Source organism: Elephas maximus, chromosome 2 (genome assembly GCF_024166365.1).
Source record: "Elephas maximus indicus isolate mEleMax1 chromosome 2, mEleMax1 primary haplotype, whole genome shotgun sequence".
In the NCBI taxonomy this organism is placed as follows: Eukaryota; Metazoa; Chordata; class Mammalia; order Proboscidea; family Elephantidae; genus Elephas; species Elephas maximus.
Genome location: NC_064820.1, coordinates 130,764,923 through 130,783,302, shown reverse-complemented (window position 1 = coordinate 130,783,302; position 18,380 = coordinate 130,764,923).

The window sequence follows — 18,380 nt, the reverse complement described above, 5'->3', positions numbered from 1 at the left end:
CCTGGAAGGCATTATGCTGAGCGAAATGAGTCAGAGGCAAAAGGACAAATATTGTATAAGACCACTATTATAAGATCTTGAGAAATAGTAAACCTGAGAAGAACACATACTTTTGTGGTTACGAGGGGGGGGAGGGAGGGAGGGTGGGAGAGGGTTTTTTATTGATTAATCAGTAGATAAGAACTGCTTTAGGTGAAGGGAAAGACAACACTCAATACATGGAAGGTCAGCTCAATTGGACTGGACCAAAAGCAAAGAAGTTTCCGGGATAAAATGAATGCTTCAAAGGTCAGCGGAGCAGGGGCGGGGGTCTGGGGAACATGGTTTGCGGGGACTTCTAAGTCAATTGGCAAAATAATTCTATTATGAAATCATTCTGCATCCCACTTTGAAATGTGGCATCTGGGTCTTAAATGCTAACAAGCGGCCATCTAAGATGCATCAATTGGTCTCAACCCACCTGGAGCAAAGGAAAATGAAGAACACCAAGGCCACACGACAACTAAGAGCCCAAGAGACAGAAAGGGCCACATGAACCAGAGACCTACATCATCCTGAGACCAGAAGAACTAGTTGGTGCCCAGCCACAATCGATGACTGCCCTGACAGGGAGCACAGCAGAGGACCCCTGAGGGAACAGGAGATCAGTGGGATGCAGACCCCAAATTCTCATAAAAAGACCAAACTTAATGGTCTGACTGAGACTGGAGGAATCCTGGCGGCCATGCTCCCCAGACCTTCAGTTGACACAGGACAGGAACCATCCCCGAAGACAACTCATCAGAAATGAAAGGGACTGGTCAGCGGGTGGGAGAGAGACGCTGATGAAGAGTGAGCTAATTATATCAGGTGGACACTTGAGATTGTGTTGGCAACTCTTGTCTGGAGGGGGGATGGGAGGATAGAGAGAGAGGGAAGCCGGCAAAATTGTCAAGAAAGGAGAGACTGAAAGGGCTGACTCAAGAGGGGGAGAGCAAGTGGGAGTAGGGAGTGAGATGTATGTAAACTTATATGTGACAGACTGATTGGATTTGTAAACGTTCACTTGAAGTTTAATAAAAGTTATTGAAAAAAAAAAAGTAATAAGCGTTACTGAGGAAAAGCACTGAGTGTCATAAAGGTCACTGAATGTCATAAAGTACCATAAAGCCCCAGTCTTGGGGCTTTAGGAAAGGTATTCCAGAAGACTGGGCAGTTGAGCTGAGATCTGAAGGGTGGTTAGGAGTTAGCACAGCAAGGGTTTGGGAGAGGCAAAAGAGCGTTCCAAGCAGCAGGAGCAGCAAGGGCAATGCTGTGAGTTTGGAGGGAGTAAGTGTTGAAAATGAGGAGCTGGAAGAAGCCAGTATGACTGGAGCAGGGAGAGGAAGAGGAAGAGCAGTCCAGGATGAGGCAGAGGGAGGGAGAAGCCAGTTCAGGCCAGCCTTAGAAGCTCTGTTAAGGATGTAGGTCTTCATCCTTACCGACAACAGGAAGCCGCCAATGGTCTGCTTATTTGATCAAGAGCAACAATTTGTAGAGTTTAGACTGCCAAATCTAATTTGGGCACTTGGATTGTTTGTTTATGTATTTTAAATACACTATAGGGAGTGGAGAAAAAAATATTTTCTTAACCTCCGGCACCAGAATTTCTCATAGGGAGGAGACAGTCCTTATTCAGGACACACATTGATCAGCTGTTTGTGGGTCAAAGGTGAAGATCTGAGGGTAGGGGTCAAGATAATAAAAAAAGATGCTAAATATCTCTGCTGAGAAAATGAGAGGGAGGGAGAGAGAAGGAAGGGGCTGTGAAGGGAGGGAGGCGAGAAGGCTCAGCAAAATGCTAGGATGGCTACAACTAGTAAGAACTCGCTGTTAGTGGGATGGATGAAAGGACTAATACGGGATTTTAAAGTGCTTTCTTTGCAGTGTGAGCCATAACTCCCCCTCCCAACCCCCACTGCACTCTTTGTGGTGGCTCCCACATTCTCAGTGAAAATTCTACTACATTGTATTTGTTGATGCCTTGGTGGTAGAGGTGAGGGGACAAGTGACCAGTGACAAGTGGAGTCACCAAGAAGGATTTGGGTTCATGATAGGGTTCCTGACAGAAAGGGGGCAACCACAGGAAACTTCAGAGAGAACAGCAACTCAGTAGAGCCTGGGAAGCTGAAAAAAAAAAAAAAAGTAATTGTGTCATTTTAAGTGTCCTCCCTCCCCCCACCAGCCTCACCCCAGGAATTCAGAGAAATATTAGATTTCTACAATCTCTGCAAGGGGGTTGGGGTCAGCCTTATCTCTATTTTGGTAGATTAGGACCAGAGTGTCAAATATAATCATTAAAAATCCTCCCCTTCAATCTGTGCTATCAGACTCTTTTAAGGCACAGCACAGGAATTTAGATATATTAGGAGTGTTTGTAAGTTACTTAAAAAAAAAAAAAGAATAAAATTTCCTGTATTCTATACTTCTTGTCCTACCACTTTCTAAACATAAAAGTTCCAAATATGTTATCACTTTGATGGTAGGTGAATGCTCTCTGAAGTTCAGTTTTCATTTCTTGTCAGTCTCACTCCTTACTTCATAGGAAATCTTTTTGTTTTATTTCTTGATGGGGGGCTGAGGCACAGCGGCTCTTCCGTGCCTTTCCCTCAGGTTTGTGCCCCGACTCTCAAAATGAAGGAAATGATTTCCCGTAGTGAGCCCAGATGTTTGTGTTCAGCATTATTGCTATTAGTCATCAAGTCTGAGAGTTGTACAAAATTAAATCTGTCCTTGAGGCCTGGAAAGGAAGACAATCTTAATAATAGTTTAATGTCCTCGGAGTGAAATAGCCTGAAATGGGAGAAGAACTATCATCTCCATGAAATACAATTCTACACTGCAACATTTCTGTGCTTCATTTACACTCGTGTTTAACCTAAATGTGGTTTTAAAACACATGCAAAAAAAAAAAAAAAAAAAGGCCTCCTTAAAATCTAAATAACCGGCAAATGGTTAGAATAATTAATAAAGCAGGTTTTTTTTTTTTTCCCTGTAACTAGCTTGAGTAAAATAAAATTTGCAGTTGGCAAAGGGATTAATTGTGGTTAGCATATCATGCATTTGTGGAAGATTTCACCCCAGCTGCTGCTCAGGCAAAATGAAGCAAAAGGGAAAGCAGTTATCCAGAGGCTGTGAACACAATGTGAGGTTAGGTTTGGGTATTTACATAAGAAACCTCTAGGGTCTTCTCTGACTGTGAGTCCTGCATGGGTTGCTGGTTGAAATAGCTGGATAATGCTCTTCTTTACTCCTGAAGGAGTTGGCTACGTTATGTCAAGGAAATTTGTGTTCACTCGTTGCTGAGGGAAGACGGGCCTTCTTGACGAACCTGATAGTCATTCTCTTTACCCTTAGGGAACCAGCTGGTTTCCGTCTTGAACCAAGTCATGTCACTATGGCTCCTATACGCTGAGGAAAGAAGCCCTCCATAGAGAAGGCACTCATGTCAGGCAGAGGAGCCCTGAGATGGCCCCAGAAAATGCTGGGGAAATGGCCTCTGTGGTTCCCTAGGACCAAAAACCTACATCCTGGGCTCTGCCAGGCTCTGGATTCTATATATGGTTCTTTTCTATAATTCCTGTATGTGGTTCTATTTCCAGTTTCTGCCCTGCCCTTAATAGTCCTCACAGCAAACCTTTGATGACAGTTATCCCAGCAATTAAGAGGTGTCAGTCTTTTACAGCACCCTTGCTTTGACCGTACCTCAAGCTCAAGACCATATTCTTATACAAACTCTCAATGGCTACCATATATTAAAGAGATTAAAGCAGAGAAAAAAAAATTTCAACTTGAAGTAGCCACACAGCTGCCCATTGGTGCTCATTATGGTGCAGACATAAAGAATGCTTACGTTTTAAACATTTCATTTTTTTTTCAACAACAGCAAGTAAAGTTGGCCAGGATTCAGAAGAAATCTCTCAAAACGGTAATAAATTTTAAAAGATTCCTTATAAAATCAAGAGTGGTAGCTGCTTTCTGGTAAAAGACAGTACAACTGAAGAATAACAACACTTCAGCAGATACAAATGCTAGAACGAAAGTGGGGATCAGTTATTCTCATTAGTCAAAGAGACAAGACATGAGTAATTGGCATAAGAGTGGAATAAAAAAATTTAATATAGGAAAAAACTCATTGTAAGTACAAGGAAACTTTGGCATTGCCCTCTTTTGTGCTGGTGACAAGTCAATTAGAGTACAGTCGTATTTCTTATTTTGTACTTGTTAATTGGTTAAGGCATAGAGCATCCCTATGAAATTTCTTTCTCTTTCTTCCCAAGCATGTGTGTGTGTGTGTGTGTAAAAATGAGGAAATGGAGATACAGTCAAGACATGCATTATTAGCTCTATTCATCAAGGAAAAGCTCAAAACCCAGAATTACTCTTCCTTTCTGCTATTGTGCAGTATATCGTGACTTTGAAGTCATCTGCTTACACCTTTTGCCACCCAGGATCTTATTCTGGGGTTAATTGTGGCTTTCTAGTTTAGCACTGGCCTCCTTTCTGATCGTCATTGACTGTAACGTAGGTGTGGGCCATGAGGAAGAAAATCTATTCTAATGAAATGGAATAGCCAGTTCATGTTTCATTGTATTTTCTCTGCCCATCACCTGTTTTACAAGCTTATCTGATTATGTGTCATCTTTCATAACTTGTTTTGCGTTCTTTTTTCCTCCGGGTCTGGAGGGAGAAAGAGGCTTTTTTTTGTTTTGTTTTTTCAACATTTTATTATGAAAATTTCAAACATACAGCAAACCTGAAAGAAATTTACAGAGAACACCCGTATACCCACAATCTAGATTCTACTATTGACATTTTACTCTACTCACTTTCACATGTATTATTCAACTATACATTCATCTGTGCATCCACCCATATTATTTTTTCATCGATATCAAAGTAAATTGTAAATATCATCAGTCCCAAAACCAAAAACCAAACCTACTACCTTCGAGTCGATTCTGACTCATAAGCGACTCCAGGACAGAGTAGAACTGCCCCACAGGGTTTCCAAAGCTGTAAATTAGAAAGAGGCTTTTAAAGATAGTTGCCCTCCAATGCCGCCTGTGCTCCTGCAGGTGATTTACACCCCACCTGGTCTCCAAGTCTGTGTGCTGTAACTCAGTAACTCACTGGTAGCTTGACCTTCAACAGCTGCTGAGCCTCTTCGTATATAAGCGGGGGCAGAGGAGGCCTTTATAGCAAGGAAATAACATGTGGCTTTCCAAACTGCATGATATACATCTATTGTGACTAGATGAATTACATATTCACGAAAATTGTGAAATGGCAGACTACTCTGCTTCCAAGCACTCACCTTGGTTGAGCATAAGGCCCAGCAAACAACACGAAGCTCTGGCTCTCTCATTTACTTACCTTGCCGGTCAACATGTGCTACATGATTACAGGTTTCTGCAACATGCCATGAGAAGGAATCCGGGAAGAGTCCTATATTTCCAAGGAAAATAGAATTTTGTAATGATTAAGCATTTATTGAGTGCCTACTATTCAAATGAAACTGCAATACCATATTATTGGGAAAGAAACACTTCCCCATACTAAATGGAATGTTTAGTGTGTCTAAAGCTAGTCACACCAAGATGATAGGAATTTCAATTTGTGTATTGCTTCTTAATTTCTGCTTTATTAACAGAGAATCATGGAAACTCTCCCTTATTGTCCACATGGGAAAAATGAAACCAGAGATGTTAAGCGAACCACCCAAGGGAGTACTGGTAGTGGGAGAGCAGGGACGAGCATGGGTGTGTCTTGACTGAGTTCATAGTCACTCCACCAGAGGCTGAACTCCTGTGGATTTGATGTTGGTATTGCAACGTCAGTAATGACCATGACCAAGATTTTGACATTTAAAATGCTGTCCTTGGCTCTGCTCATAGCTCCTAAGAGGCATATTTCCAGTTCTGGTTAGGTTCAGGCAAATGTCATTCCTGGAATGTTCAGCCCTTTCCCCTTCTCTGTCCTGAGATCTCTTTATCTTGACATTTTTGACTGGGTGGTCTGACAGGTGGGCTCACTTGTAGCTGTTCAAACCTTTGCTTGTGTGCTTGTACTGAAGAGGCTGGAAAGGGACTTCCTTGCAGCTAGAGCTCCAGATGTGATTTAGGTTTCTGGTAATCAGATAAAAAAAAAAAATTTTTTTTTTAGATGCATTCACACAAATTTTAGTTTAGAACTGACTTAAATGGTGAGAGCAATAGGGTTGCTTAGCCTTTCCTTCCTTTAAAAAAAAATTTTTTTTTTTGGCTTATTGTGCTTTAGGTAAGGGTTTACAGAGCAAATTAGTTCACCGTTCAATAGTTTGTACACAAATTGTTCCGTGACATTGGCTGCAATCCCTGCGATGTTTCAGCACTCTCCCCATTAACCTCCTGAGTTTCCCATTTCCATTTGTCGAGTTTTCTTGCCCCTTTCTGCCTTCTCGTCTTTGCTTTTGGGCAAATGTTGCCATCTTGGTCTCATATAGGTGGTTGTTCTAAGGAACACCTTCCTCACAGTTGTTATTGTTTATTTTATAGGCCTGTTCATAATTTGGCTGAAAGGTGATCTCCAGGAATGCCTTCAGTTCCAAGTTAGAAGGGTGTCTAAAAGCCATAGTCTTGATGGTTTCTCCAGTCTCTCAGATCAGTATATCTTGTCTTTTTTTTATGAATTTGAATTTTTTTCTGCATTTTTTCCCATTCTAATCAGGACCTTCTATTGTTATCCTTGTCAGAGCAGTCAGTGGTGATAGCCGGGCACCATTTAGGTCTTCTGATCTCAGGTTAGTGGAGGCTGTGGTTCCAGTGGTCCATTAGTTGTTTGGACTAATTGTTTCCTTTAGTCTTTGGTTTTCTTCACTCTCCTTTGCTGTGGAGGGAAAGAGGCCAATAGTTGTATCTTAGATGGCTGCTCACAAGCTTTTAAGGTCCCAGATGCTAACTCACTAAAGTAGAATGTAGAATGTTGTCCTTATGGACTATGTTATGCCAATTGACCTAGATGGCCCCTGAGACTATGGTCCTTAGCCTTAGCCTTAGCTCAGTAGCTCAGTCCCTTGAGATGTTTTGTCGTATCTAGGACGTTTCCATGACTGTGGCCCCGGCTGCTCTATTATATGTATAAATACACATGCAGCACATACAAATATGTATGTAGAAATATCCGCAGCCAAACCTATATATGCACGTGAGTGTACTCCCATACGCCCTCCCATACCTATTCAGCATACATATCTACCTATGTATCCACTCATAAGTTATTATTTGTTATTATTGTTGCAAGATTGTGTACGTTAGAGTATTTACCGATGTTGCTTTTTATTCTTGCATACCCCTCAGTGTCTTCCCTCGCCTTGGTCAAATTGTGCTGACTTCCCCCATATTGTGTACTGCCTTTCCCTTCACCGAAGTTAACACGTGTCTACTCTCTAGTTAGTGGTTTTCTCTCCCCTCCCCTCCCATCCCTGATAACCATCAAAAAATGTTTCTGTGTATAAACTTTTTCTTGAATATTTACAATAGTGGTCTCACACAATGTCCTTCTGTGATTGACTTATTTCATTCAGCATAATGTCATCCAGATTCATCCATGTTGTGAGATGTTTCATGAATTCATTATTATTCTTTATTGTTGTGTAGTAGCCTTTCCTTTTTCCTTTTTTTTTTTTTGTGTGTCAAGGATCTAGTAGGAACCAACAATTGTAGTGATCCCTGGAGAGCTGCTAATAAGGTGTATTTCTAGTGCCAACAGTTGTGTTGGCAGCTTCTTGGTGCCCAAGCTTCCTGAATATGGCAGAGAGAGCAGCTTTCTTTCCAGGGATGGAGATGGGTGGGCTGTGTGTACAAATCTACAGCGTTCTTCAAGAGTCATTTCTTCAGGGTCAGCATAGAGACTGTTCCTCCTGACCTGTCAGTGATTTTTGCTAGCACCTAGTTCCCTGTATTAAATCCCTTTCTACTTAAACTAGATCAAGTGGATCCTCTGATCCTCAACTGAGTCCTGACTGATCCACTGCTCAAAGGTCACCTGTGAGTCACCGCATATTGAGTTGGCTTGTGTCAGATTGTATCATATGATATTTAATTTGTTCTCTCTTTCTCTCTCCCTTATCCCCAGACTGCAAGGTTATTCATCTTTTAGTCATGCTGTACCTGGGATAAAGACTAGCACATAATACTCACTTAAGAGAGGATTGCTTGAATAAATGGATGAATGATTAAATGCATGGGACCAAACATCCTTTAACACTTAGTTCATAGGAGAATGAAAAACTTGTTGAAAATGCAATTTTATTCCATACTTATGCCACTAATGTATTTTATTTAATAAGATGTAGAAAGGCACACTCTTTACCTTGATATTAATCATTACCTCTTACTTAAACAGTCTGACAGGATTTTCTGCTCAGCAGTTAAATATTTTGCTGTCCCCGGAAGACTAGCAACGTGCTTTGATGAATTTGAGCCTTACCTCCTAGCTCCTGCCTCTTATCCGTTACACTTCTTCCTGGGTAAATTCTGAACAGGTGCTACTAGATGCCTCATTAACTGCATGGAGCTCTAGAAATCGTGGGTGAGGTGATGCCTTGCCAGAAACTAAACCCTGCATTCTTTACACAGTGCACTGGACTTACAGCATGGTGATTCTTTCTGTGTTGCCATCAGCGACAGACACTGGTTTAAGGTGCCAAGAGCCTGAATTGATGTTGTGTCTTATCTTTCCTCTGATCTTCTTTTCTTGCCATTATTCAGTCTGCTCTCTATCATTTATCTGTTTCATTTCCTCATTAATATTTATTAAGTGCCTACAGGTTGCATTTGAGTAATAATAATATAGATATTATAATGTTTCTTTTTTTAATACCATTTTAAAAACCTGTCACAATTTTAACTCATTTAATTCTCACTGAAATGTTCTGTGGTCAGGAGGGCTGGCATTAATATTCTTATTTTATCAGTGACAAAAGAGAGATGTAGAGAGGGTAAGCATCCTGCAAACAGTCACACAGCAGAGCTGGGCCCAGATGGAAGCAGGTGGCCTGACTTTAGGTTCAGTGTTTGCCCTGATTTTATGTTTTTTATGGTGAGAGACAAGACAATGAGTTTTTTATGGTAAGAAATTGAGAATAGGCAATATCAGATCTTCAGGACTTTGCTTTGCAAACCAGCATATTATATAGGTGTAAACACAGAGGGAGTATCTTGAAGAGAGTTTGAAAATACTTCAGCTCAATTATGGAAAGTATTTTTATTATTAAGGAATGTATACGGTGCATCTATATGAAGCACCCCAAATGGAGAGAACACAGGAACTTCAGCTGGGGACGATGAATCTCTTTGGCACTGACAGTGCCATCGCAGCAGCAATCGGAGCCGGATACACCCCCACAGCCCTCTGATCTGGTCTGATGACATATGGGATACTGAGCGATATTTCCAAGTAGGAAAGCAGCCAAGGGAAGGGAATCAGAATGGGGAAGCCATTCTTGAGACCAAGTCAAATAGAAATTGATTGAAGGGTCTAAGGAGGAGAGATGTGGACTGGGAGAAGAGATGGTTCTAAGTAATTTTCTGTGTGACATCACAGAGCAAAATATGAAACTGGTGGGTAAAATTGCAGGGAGGTAGAAGAAAACTCTTCTGACAATTATAGTACTCAAAAAATGACATGTTACATTGAAAGGTAACGAGCTCTCTGTCATCCAAAATGTTCAAGAAGAAGGCTGCCTGTCAAAGATACAGCCAAAGGAGGCTACCACATGGGGGCTTAGAGAGTCAGACTGAACAAGGCTGGGAGCTTGTTGAGAGGCAGGTCTCTCCCGGAGAGGCTGATTTAGTAGCTCTAGGTGGAATCCAGAGAATCTGTGTTGGGAAAACATCGGACCTGATAAACGGACTTTTCCAACTGGAGTTCGGAAGAAAAGTTACATCTCCTTTGTATATATATTTCATCTAAAAGTAAAAAAAGAAGGTAATCTTAACTAATACTTGATATCTAGTGGATCATAACAAACTATGGATAAAGTTTCAAAGAATGGGATTTTTAGAATACTTAATTGTGCTCATGCGGAACCTGTACATAGACCAAGAGCAGTCATTCAAACAGAACAAGGGGATACTGCATGGTTTAAAGTCCGGAAGCTGTGTCAGGATTATATCCTTTCACCACACTTATTCAATCTGTATACTGAGCAAATAATCTGAGAAGCTGGACTTTATGAAGAAGAACAGGGCATCAGGATTGGAGGAAGACTCATTAATAGCCTGCGTTATGCAGATGACACAACCTTGCTTGCTGAAAGTGAAGAGGACCTGAAGCACTTACTGATGAAGATCAAAGACTACATATTGCCTTTAGTATGGATTACACCTCAAAACAAAGAAAACTAAAATCCTCACAACTGGACCAATAAGCAACATCATGATAAACAGAGGAAATATTGAAGTTGTCAAAGATTTCATTTTAGAGTCCTCCAATAATTTAGCAGCAACCTCAATCACCAGCCATGGAAGCAGCAGTCAAGAAATCAAACAACACATTGAATTGGGCAAATCCGCTGCAAAAGACCTTTTAAAAGTTTTAAAAAGCAAAGATGTCAGTTTGAGGAGTAAGGTGGGCCTGACCCAGACCATGGTATTTTCAATTGCCTCATATGGGTGCGGAAACTGGACAAAGAATAAGGAAGATCAGAGAAGGATTGATGCCTTTGAATTATGGTGTTGGTGAAGAATATTGACTATACCATGGACTGCCAGGAGAAGGAAAAAATCTTCTTTGTGTTTTGGAAGAAGTACAGCCAGAATGCTCATTAGAAGCAAAGATGGTGAGACTTCGTCCCATGTACTTTGGGCATGTTCTCAGGAGGGACCAGCCCTGGAGAAAGACATCATGCTTGGTAAAGTAGAGGGTCGTTGAAAAAGAGGAAGACCTTCAATGAGATAATTGACACAGTTGCTGCAACAATGGGCTCAAACACAGCAATGATTGTGAGGATGGTGCAGGACTGGGCAATGTTTCATTCTGTTGCACATAGGGTCACTATGAGCCGGAACTGACTCGATGGCAGCTAACAAAAACAATGATGGATAAGACAGTCTTCATGTGGGATGTCACAGAGAATAGTATGGGAAGAGTGGGAGTCCTCCAACAATGAAGGGCTATAGCAGCATCTTCACTTGTTCATTTACGTTAGCATGTTTCCATATATGGTAGTTTAATGTGCACTATTAAAGAAATTTATGAATCATATTATCTTAAGTAAAAGAATCTTGAGTAGTAGAATCTTTACAATATTTTGAATAAAATGAGGAATAACCATGATAATCTTGTATCACAGAGAGACTTGTGGGTTGTCTTGGGGGAAAATAATAATCAAACTTTAAGTTATGCATTTTTCTTTTACAAAAAGACTTGTGTCCAATTACGCTGACCTACTGTGATGACAAACAGGTGTTGGTAGGATGCCTCTTAGCAGAAGTGAAAAAAAAAAAAACCATGTTTACTATGTTCCATTTATACAGAATTTAGTATAGGCCAGCTAGTGTTCTGTTTTAAATGAGTTACTTTAATGCATTATTGTTTCAACACATAATATGTACGTATATATATATATATAAAATAATATATACAATTTTTTTAACTCCCCATTCCGCTCTCCCTTTTGTCTTGATGGATTTGCCTATTCTACATATTTCACATAAATGAAATATATAAGTTTGTTCTTTTGTCTGACATTTCACTGAGCATAATGTTTTGAAAGAAGCTCGTGCTGTGGAGAAAGCATTCAGAAACTAATGGCTGAAAAAGTTTCCATCATTAATGTGAATTTTGCTGTAAAAATTGTTTAAGTGTATAGTCTTTAAAAACCACAACATTGCAGACTTAGGAAACTTAGTAACAACTTTGAAACTGATTTAAAACTGGAGTTTCAATGTATTTAAACTCATCAATATAGTATGCTTGATTTGTTTTCAAGAACAAATGACAGAGCGAGAAAAATAGAAATTTGCTGGCAACTTTCGACAAAAACTTTCACGTAATAGGTGGATGGGATTAAAAATAAGCTTCATGATTTAGTAAACCCAGCCAACAACACATTTTTTCCCATGTGGATCGACATATCTTTGAGAAGCATCTTTCTCAGCAATGGCAGCTATTAAAATTGCACCAAACTTTTGAATTCCTGTATCACAAAGTGCTAAAACAAGATTTAAAAAAATAACAAATCATATTCAATAGCATTAATTTCAGTGAGAAATGTTATAAATAATGGCACCTTTTTAGTGACAGCAAAAATTCTTTGGTCCTATTAATAAAGTACATTAAAACAAATTATTTTAAAATATTTTATCTTTACATTATCTTTTAAAATATCCAATTTTGTGTGCTTTGTAATAATCATAATGTTTCAGTATAATAGTGTATGTACGTAACTTGTAAATGGATATATAAAAATAATAGGGTGCACACTCAAGTATTTTACTAACATGGGCACGTGGTCAGACCAGTTTGGAGACCACTGAACTTGATGACCTTCAATGTCCTTTGCCTGGCTCAGAGCCTTACTTGGTTGGTGACAAAACTCCAGTGCCAGGAAGACACTTTGCTCCAAGGCTCCAAGGCAGGCAGCATCTCGTTATCCAGCTCACTGCCCAAGAACCCATCAAAAAAAAAAAGCTAAACACCTGCATTTCTATGTGAATCAGCTTGATTTAAGACCTCAAGTCTTGAAGCTATCTGTGCTTTGGACAACATCTAATGCACTGTTGATGCTTAATAAATAACAAATCATGATATTAATAATTAAGAATTGATGTTACTGCTCCTGTAAAATGATTTCCAGAAGAATTATTCCCCATTCACTCATCAAGAAAAATGAGAGGTAGTAACAGAGCAATAGCTTTTAAGGAAATTTAGTTCCAGCTACTTTGTGTGCATCTGGTTTTTTTAATTCCCTCTTTGGTAAATCTGATGAATAACTGAGAAAGACTAGGCCCAGAGCCAGCCTAAGCTAGTTTTTTTCCCCCTTTTGTCTTCCGGTCTTTAGGTGGGAATGTCTAGGATGTTGAATTATATGATTTTAAAGTGCTTGACAAACATTAATTAAGTGGGGGTCGTTCTTTTTACGTGTAATTGTGAATATGTCTCCAATTATCTGCTCCTCTTTTTTAACTGTAATGTTACTGGAAATGTGCAGTTTTGGATTTGTTCGTACTCTCATTTTAGTAGGCTTTTTGATATAGACGCAAAGTGAAAAAAGGGACAGCTTAATGAGGAAACTCATAATTGTACAAGATTTATGTTTATGCTCATGTATGTGCATATTACATGTATCCACACACACACACACACACACACACACACACATCTTTCCTTCTACTTGTAACCATGCTCTCTTTCAAGCCATGGGTTTTGACACATGTGATCATCCACACTGAGTTGGACTCTATTCATTCTAAGCTAGGGAGATTGTTGAGATTTGGTTTTTTAATAGCAGAAAATCAGAAAGGCTCTCCAGAAAAGTGAGTGTAATTAATCATGAGAGAAAACTAGCCATGAATGTCAACAGAGTCCAGGGAACTGGCTGAACATTACTGATTCATTACCCACCGTGGGCCCCCTCCCCTGCCCATGCAGGAGGAGAGGTGGTGGTGCGGAGGGCAGCCATACCTGACACCGGCAGCGTGGGCCTGGAGACCAGATGGATTGCAGACTGCGAGAGACCCTGGGTTCATGTTCTGGCATAGGCAGTGCACATTGTTAATTAGGAGCAAAGCTTTGAACAATGTCTTAAATAATTAGCCAGGACAGGTATATGCCTGTGGAGGGGCGTATTAAAATACATTTTTCTGTTGCTTAGAGAAATTTTCTACAGTAACAAAGGAACAAAATGTAAATTAATTCACAACTGCAGGACTTACTCCTATCATGCATTTCAAAGCAGGCTTCTAAGTAAATTGCCTACCAAAACCTTCTAGACATGTCAGTAGTCTATAAATACCGATGTGCATGTCACTCTTAGCCTCATCTCTTTGCACTATCCTTTGGCTTTTAGAGGCAATGTTATATGGTGGAGACAACAGGGTTTTAAATCAAACAGACCAAATTCAAGTTCTGTCTTTACCATTTACTAGCTATGTTGCTCATGGTAGATTTATCAGTAAAATGGGAATCATACTATCTATTGTAAGGTTATTGTATAGATAGATTAGTTTTGCACATTGTTTTTGTTAGTTGCCATCGAGTTGGCTCCAACTCATGGCAAGCCCATGTATTACGGAATGAAAGGTTGCCTGGTCCTGTGTCATCTTCATGATCATTGGTATGTTTGAGTCCGTTATTACAGCCATTGTCTCAATCCATCTCATCGAGGGTTTTACTTGCTTTTGCTAGCCCTCCACTTTATCAAACATGATGTCCTTCTCCAGCAGTTGGTCTCTCTGGATGACATGTCCAAAGCAAGCGAGTCAAAGTCTCTGACGATAATCTGTGATCCATAGGGCTTTTACAAGGTAATTTTTGGAAGTAGGTCACCGGGCCTTTCTTCCTAGTCTGGATGTTCTACTGGAACCTGTTCATCATGGATAACCCTGCTGGTATTTGAAATACCAGTGGCATAGCTTCCAATATCATAGCAGCATGTAAGCCACCACAGTACAACAAATTGACAACAGGTGGTGGAAGTTTTGCATAGAGCCTGGCATGTATCCTCAATAAGTGACAGGTGTTATTGTCATGTAGCTATTCAGCAAATATTATCTCTCTTCTCTTCCTCTCTGAAGAGACTGTCATTTACTAGGATTCCTCAGCCATGCCTCTTATAATATCTGTTTGAAATTGGACTTCAAGCAGTACTTTTCTTTCTATGTGTGCTAAAGGATGTTAGCAACACAACCTCTTCATGGAGTGGTCAACCACTCCTTCCCTGATGCCTCCTTTAGCCCTTTCCCAGGTTCTCTGCTCTCATTTTTGTCAGGCCTGGCTCATCTGGGAGAAGCTGCCTGAATAGGTCAATCCACCTTCTTCTGCCCCTTCAAAATCTACAAAGGAAAGCTGTCTGCCAGTTGTAAAGAGAACATTAAAACATAACGTGATACTGGCAGTGTGCTGTGTTCCTGCACCTTTCTCATTGACACGGACAGGTGTTTGCATACCTAATAGCTCTGGCAAAGTCAAAGTAGGTGTCATCTAAGATACACACACAGACATCTGTGATTTCCCACTTCTGATATTTGACTTTGGAGTCAGGAACATTAGAACAACCTCTTCTTGGCCCAATTCCAGGCAGAAACTGTTGGTGACTCATAGCTCTGCTTACGGCACCAGCCGCATGTCTAGCCCCTCACCTAAGAAGGCTGAGTGAGTCAATCACTGCTCAATGGCTCTGCTCAATGGGCTGAGAAGGGAGGAACTGCCCCAATGACCACATGGCACGTGAAAACTGAACTCAGGTGTAAGGGACTATTTATAAGATGTTTAGGAGGTAAGGGGAGCCCTGGTGGCATAGTGGTTAAAAGCTCGGTACTAACCAAATAGTCAGCAGTTCAAACCCACCAACTACTCCTTAAAAACCCAATGGAGCAGCTCTGCTCTGTCCTATGGGGTCACTATGGGTTGGAATTAACTCGATGGCGATGGGTTTAGGTTGTAAGGGATTTTTTAGGAATGGAATTCAGAAGTATTCTTTTTGCTCTACGGTCTAAGAAGCCTGTTGGCTACAACTGTTTGTGTATTCATTAACTTAATATTTACTGGATGCCTACCAAGTGGAAATCACTGTAGTGCTCTCTAATGGGCATAATAATAATAATAACAACAACAGATTATAATGTTTTTTTATTCTGTCATAGGCATTGGCCTAGGGCCTTTACATATTATTATTGCTTTTACTGAAAACATTTGTTGAATGTCAGCTGTTTAGCAGGAACCGCGCTAAGTATTTTGCATGCATTTTATTCTCACAGCAATCTAACGAGGGGGGTACTCTTACCCCATTTCCAGATGAGAAAACTGAGGTTCTGATAATGCTCGAGGTCACATAGGTGGTAAATGCTGGAGCCAGGAGTAAAACTCAGATTGTTCTGATCCCAGTCTTTTCTTTATTTATTTGGTTGCCCAAAAGATAGTCGAGAAACATTGTGTGATAACTGAGGCCCACTGTGCCCTGCATTGGGAAGTCACTCTCAAGAGGAACATTCTTACAAGCGTTGGGGACACAGAGTAATAGCTGGAAATCACACCTGAGACGAGATTTGAAGCTCTGGGCCCCCAACTCTCCACCCCATGTCTCCCGACTAGCTTTTCACCAACATTTGAGAGCTGTTCCTTTGGATTAAGGCTGTGCCCAGTGGTTATTGTCATTGTTGTTAGTTGCCATCTAGTGGGCCTCTACTCATGGAGACCTTATGTGTAACAGAACGAAACACTGTGTCCTGTGCAATCTTCACCATCGTTGGTATGTTTGAATTTGTTGTTATGACTATCTTGTCAACCCGTACCATTGAGGGTTTCTCTCATTTTTGCTGGCCCTCTACTTTACCAAGCGTGGTGCCCTTTTCTAGCAATTGGTCTTTCCTGGTGACTTGTTCAAAGTAAGCGTGCTGGAGTCTCCCCATCCTCACTTCTGAGGAGCATACATTTATTCCATTATGTCATTTGCACCTTCCTGTGAATGTGTTTGTCATGTCGTATTCTCATAGAGTGCTGGAGAGTTAAACACAGTTTCCACAGGGAGCACCAGGGCCACAGGATGTGTCAGAGGAGTGGGGTGCAGGGCCATCCGGGGCAGAGAGGGTGATGAAGCCCACACCATCAGAGGGACTACCTGGTTTGTGTCATTTTAAGCTGGGATTTGCTGAAGCTCAAGTCTGCTCTCTTTCCAAATCTATTTAATCTCCAGCTGGATGGTGGCTTGGATAGAGATGTAAGGGAATAGGTAGGGTCAGGCTGCCTTGTGCATAAAAACAAACAAACAAACCTCCCTTTCCCTGAAATTTACATCTAACCCTGTCCATGCTACTCCTACATAGCAATCCATTTAAATGGAAATATAAGATTCTCTCTGTTTAATCCAAGTACAACCTAATACAATAATAACTAATATTTATATCATGAGGACCATTTACAAAGTACTTTCACAGACATCATCTCATTTGCTAATTCCAGCAGACTCTGAAGAGCATAATTGTCTTCCTTTTCCCACGGAAAGAATTGAGCACCATGGTTAAATGATTTGTGGAGGGTCTCAGAGCCAGTCAGTGGGATGAGGGGGTGGTATATGGGGAAGCACGCCTCATCTTTGGGGTCCTTTGACCATATCAAGCTGCCTTCCTGATCATATATATTTTTCCCCTTACAGAAACCTAAAAAATGCTGAGATCCTAAATCAGAGATCAGTGTTAATAAACAAAAAGACTGACCCAAGTCTTTCTCATCAGCCTGGGTGCACATGGTCAGCCTGAAGTCCAAATTATGGAAACCCTTACTCTAATTTTGCTCTCGCTGGGGATGACTTTCCAGGATTTGTGAACTGATTGAAGACCAAGCTCTGTACTGAATGTGTATATCAGGTAACGTCCAAGCTCCGGCCACATTCCTCAGATTCTTTTGTACTGTTTGTGGGCACTAGTGGATTTGGCGTGATTTGCTTCCGGTGGCTAGTATCAGTGGCATTCCACCCTGCCCCAGAGAACTATGGTTAAACCTTGGCTACTAGAAAGTTTGGCTGATAGAATCCATCCAGAGGTGACTCGGAAGAAAGACCTAGTGATCTGCTTTTGAAAGATCACAGTCATTGAAAACCCTGTGGCCCCCAGTTCTACTCTGACACACATGGGGCCAACGTGAGTCAGAGTCGACCAGAGGGCAGCAGGGGCCAACGTGAGTCAGAGTCGACCAGATGGCAGCAGGTCTGGCTTGGTTTGTCGCGACTGACAGGTGTGAGAGTGCCTCTGGTTGGACGGCTCTGAGGTATAGTTTATACTCCGGAGCTCCCCTGCGGGATCAGACTGAAGTTACTCCCTGGGGATCTTAAGCTGAGATCACACTCTTGCCTGATTTCCTGCCCTTCCCAGTCCTGTTCTTCTTACCCCCTTATCAGTGTCCTCTGGGCAAAACTCCTCACTAAATCGCTTGCATATCAATCCTCATCTCAAATTCTGCTTCTAGGGAAATTGATCTAAAGATAAATCGTGTCAGAGGTATGTTGCAGAATTTTTTGGTTGTCCAAGTTTAGTGTTCTAAGTCCCTGGGTGGTACAAATTGTTACTGTGCTCAACTGTTAGCCAAAGGGTTGGAAGTTCAAGTCTACCTAGAAGCTTCTCAGAAGACAGGGTTGGTGATCTAGTTCCAAACAAATATCAACC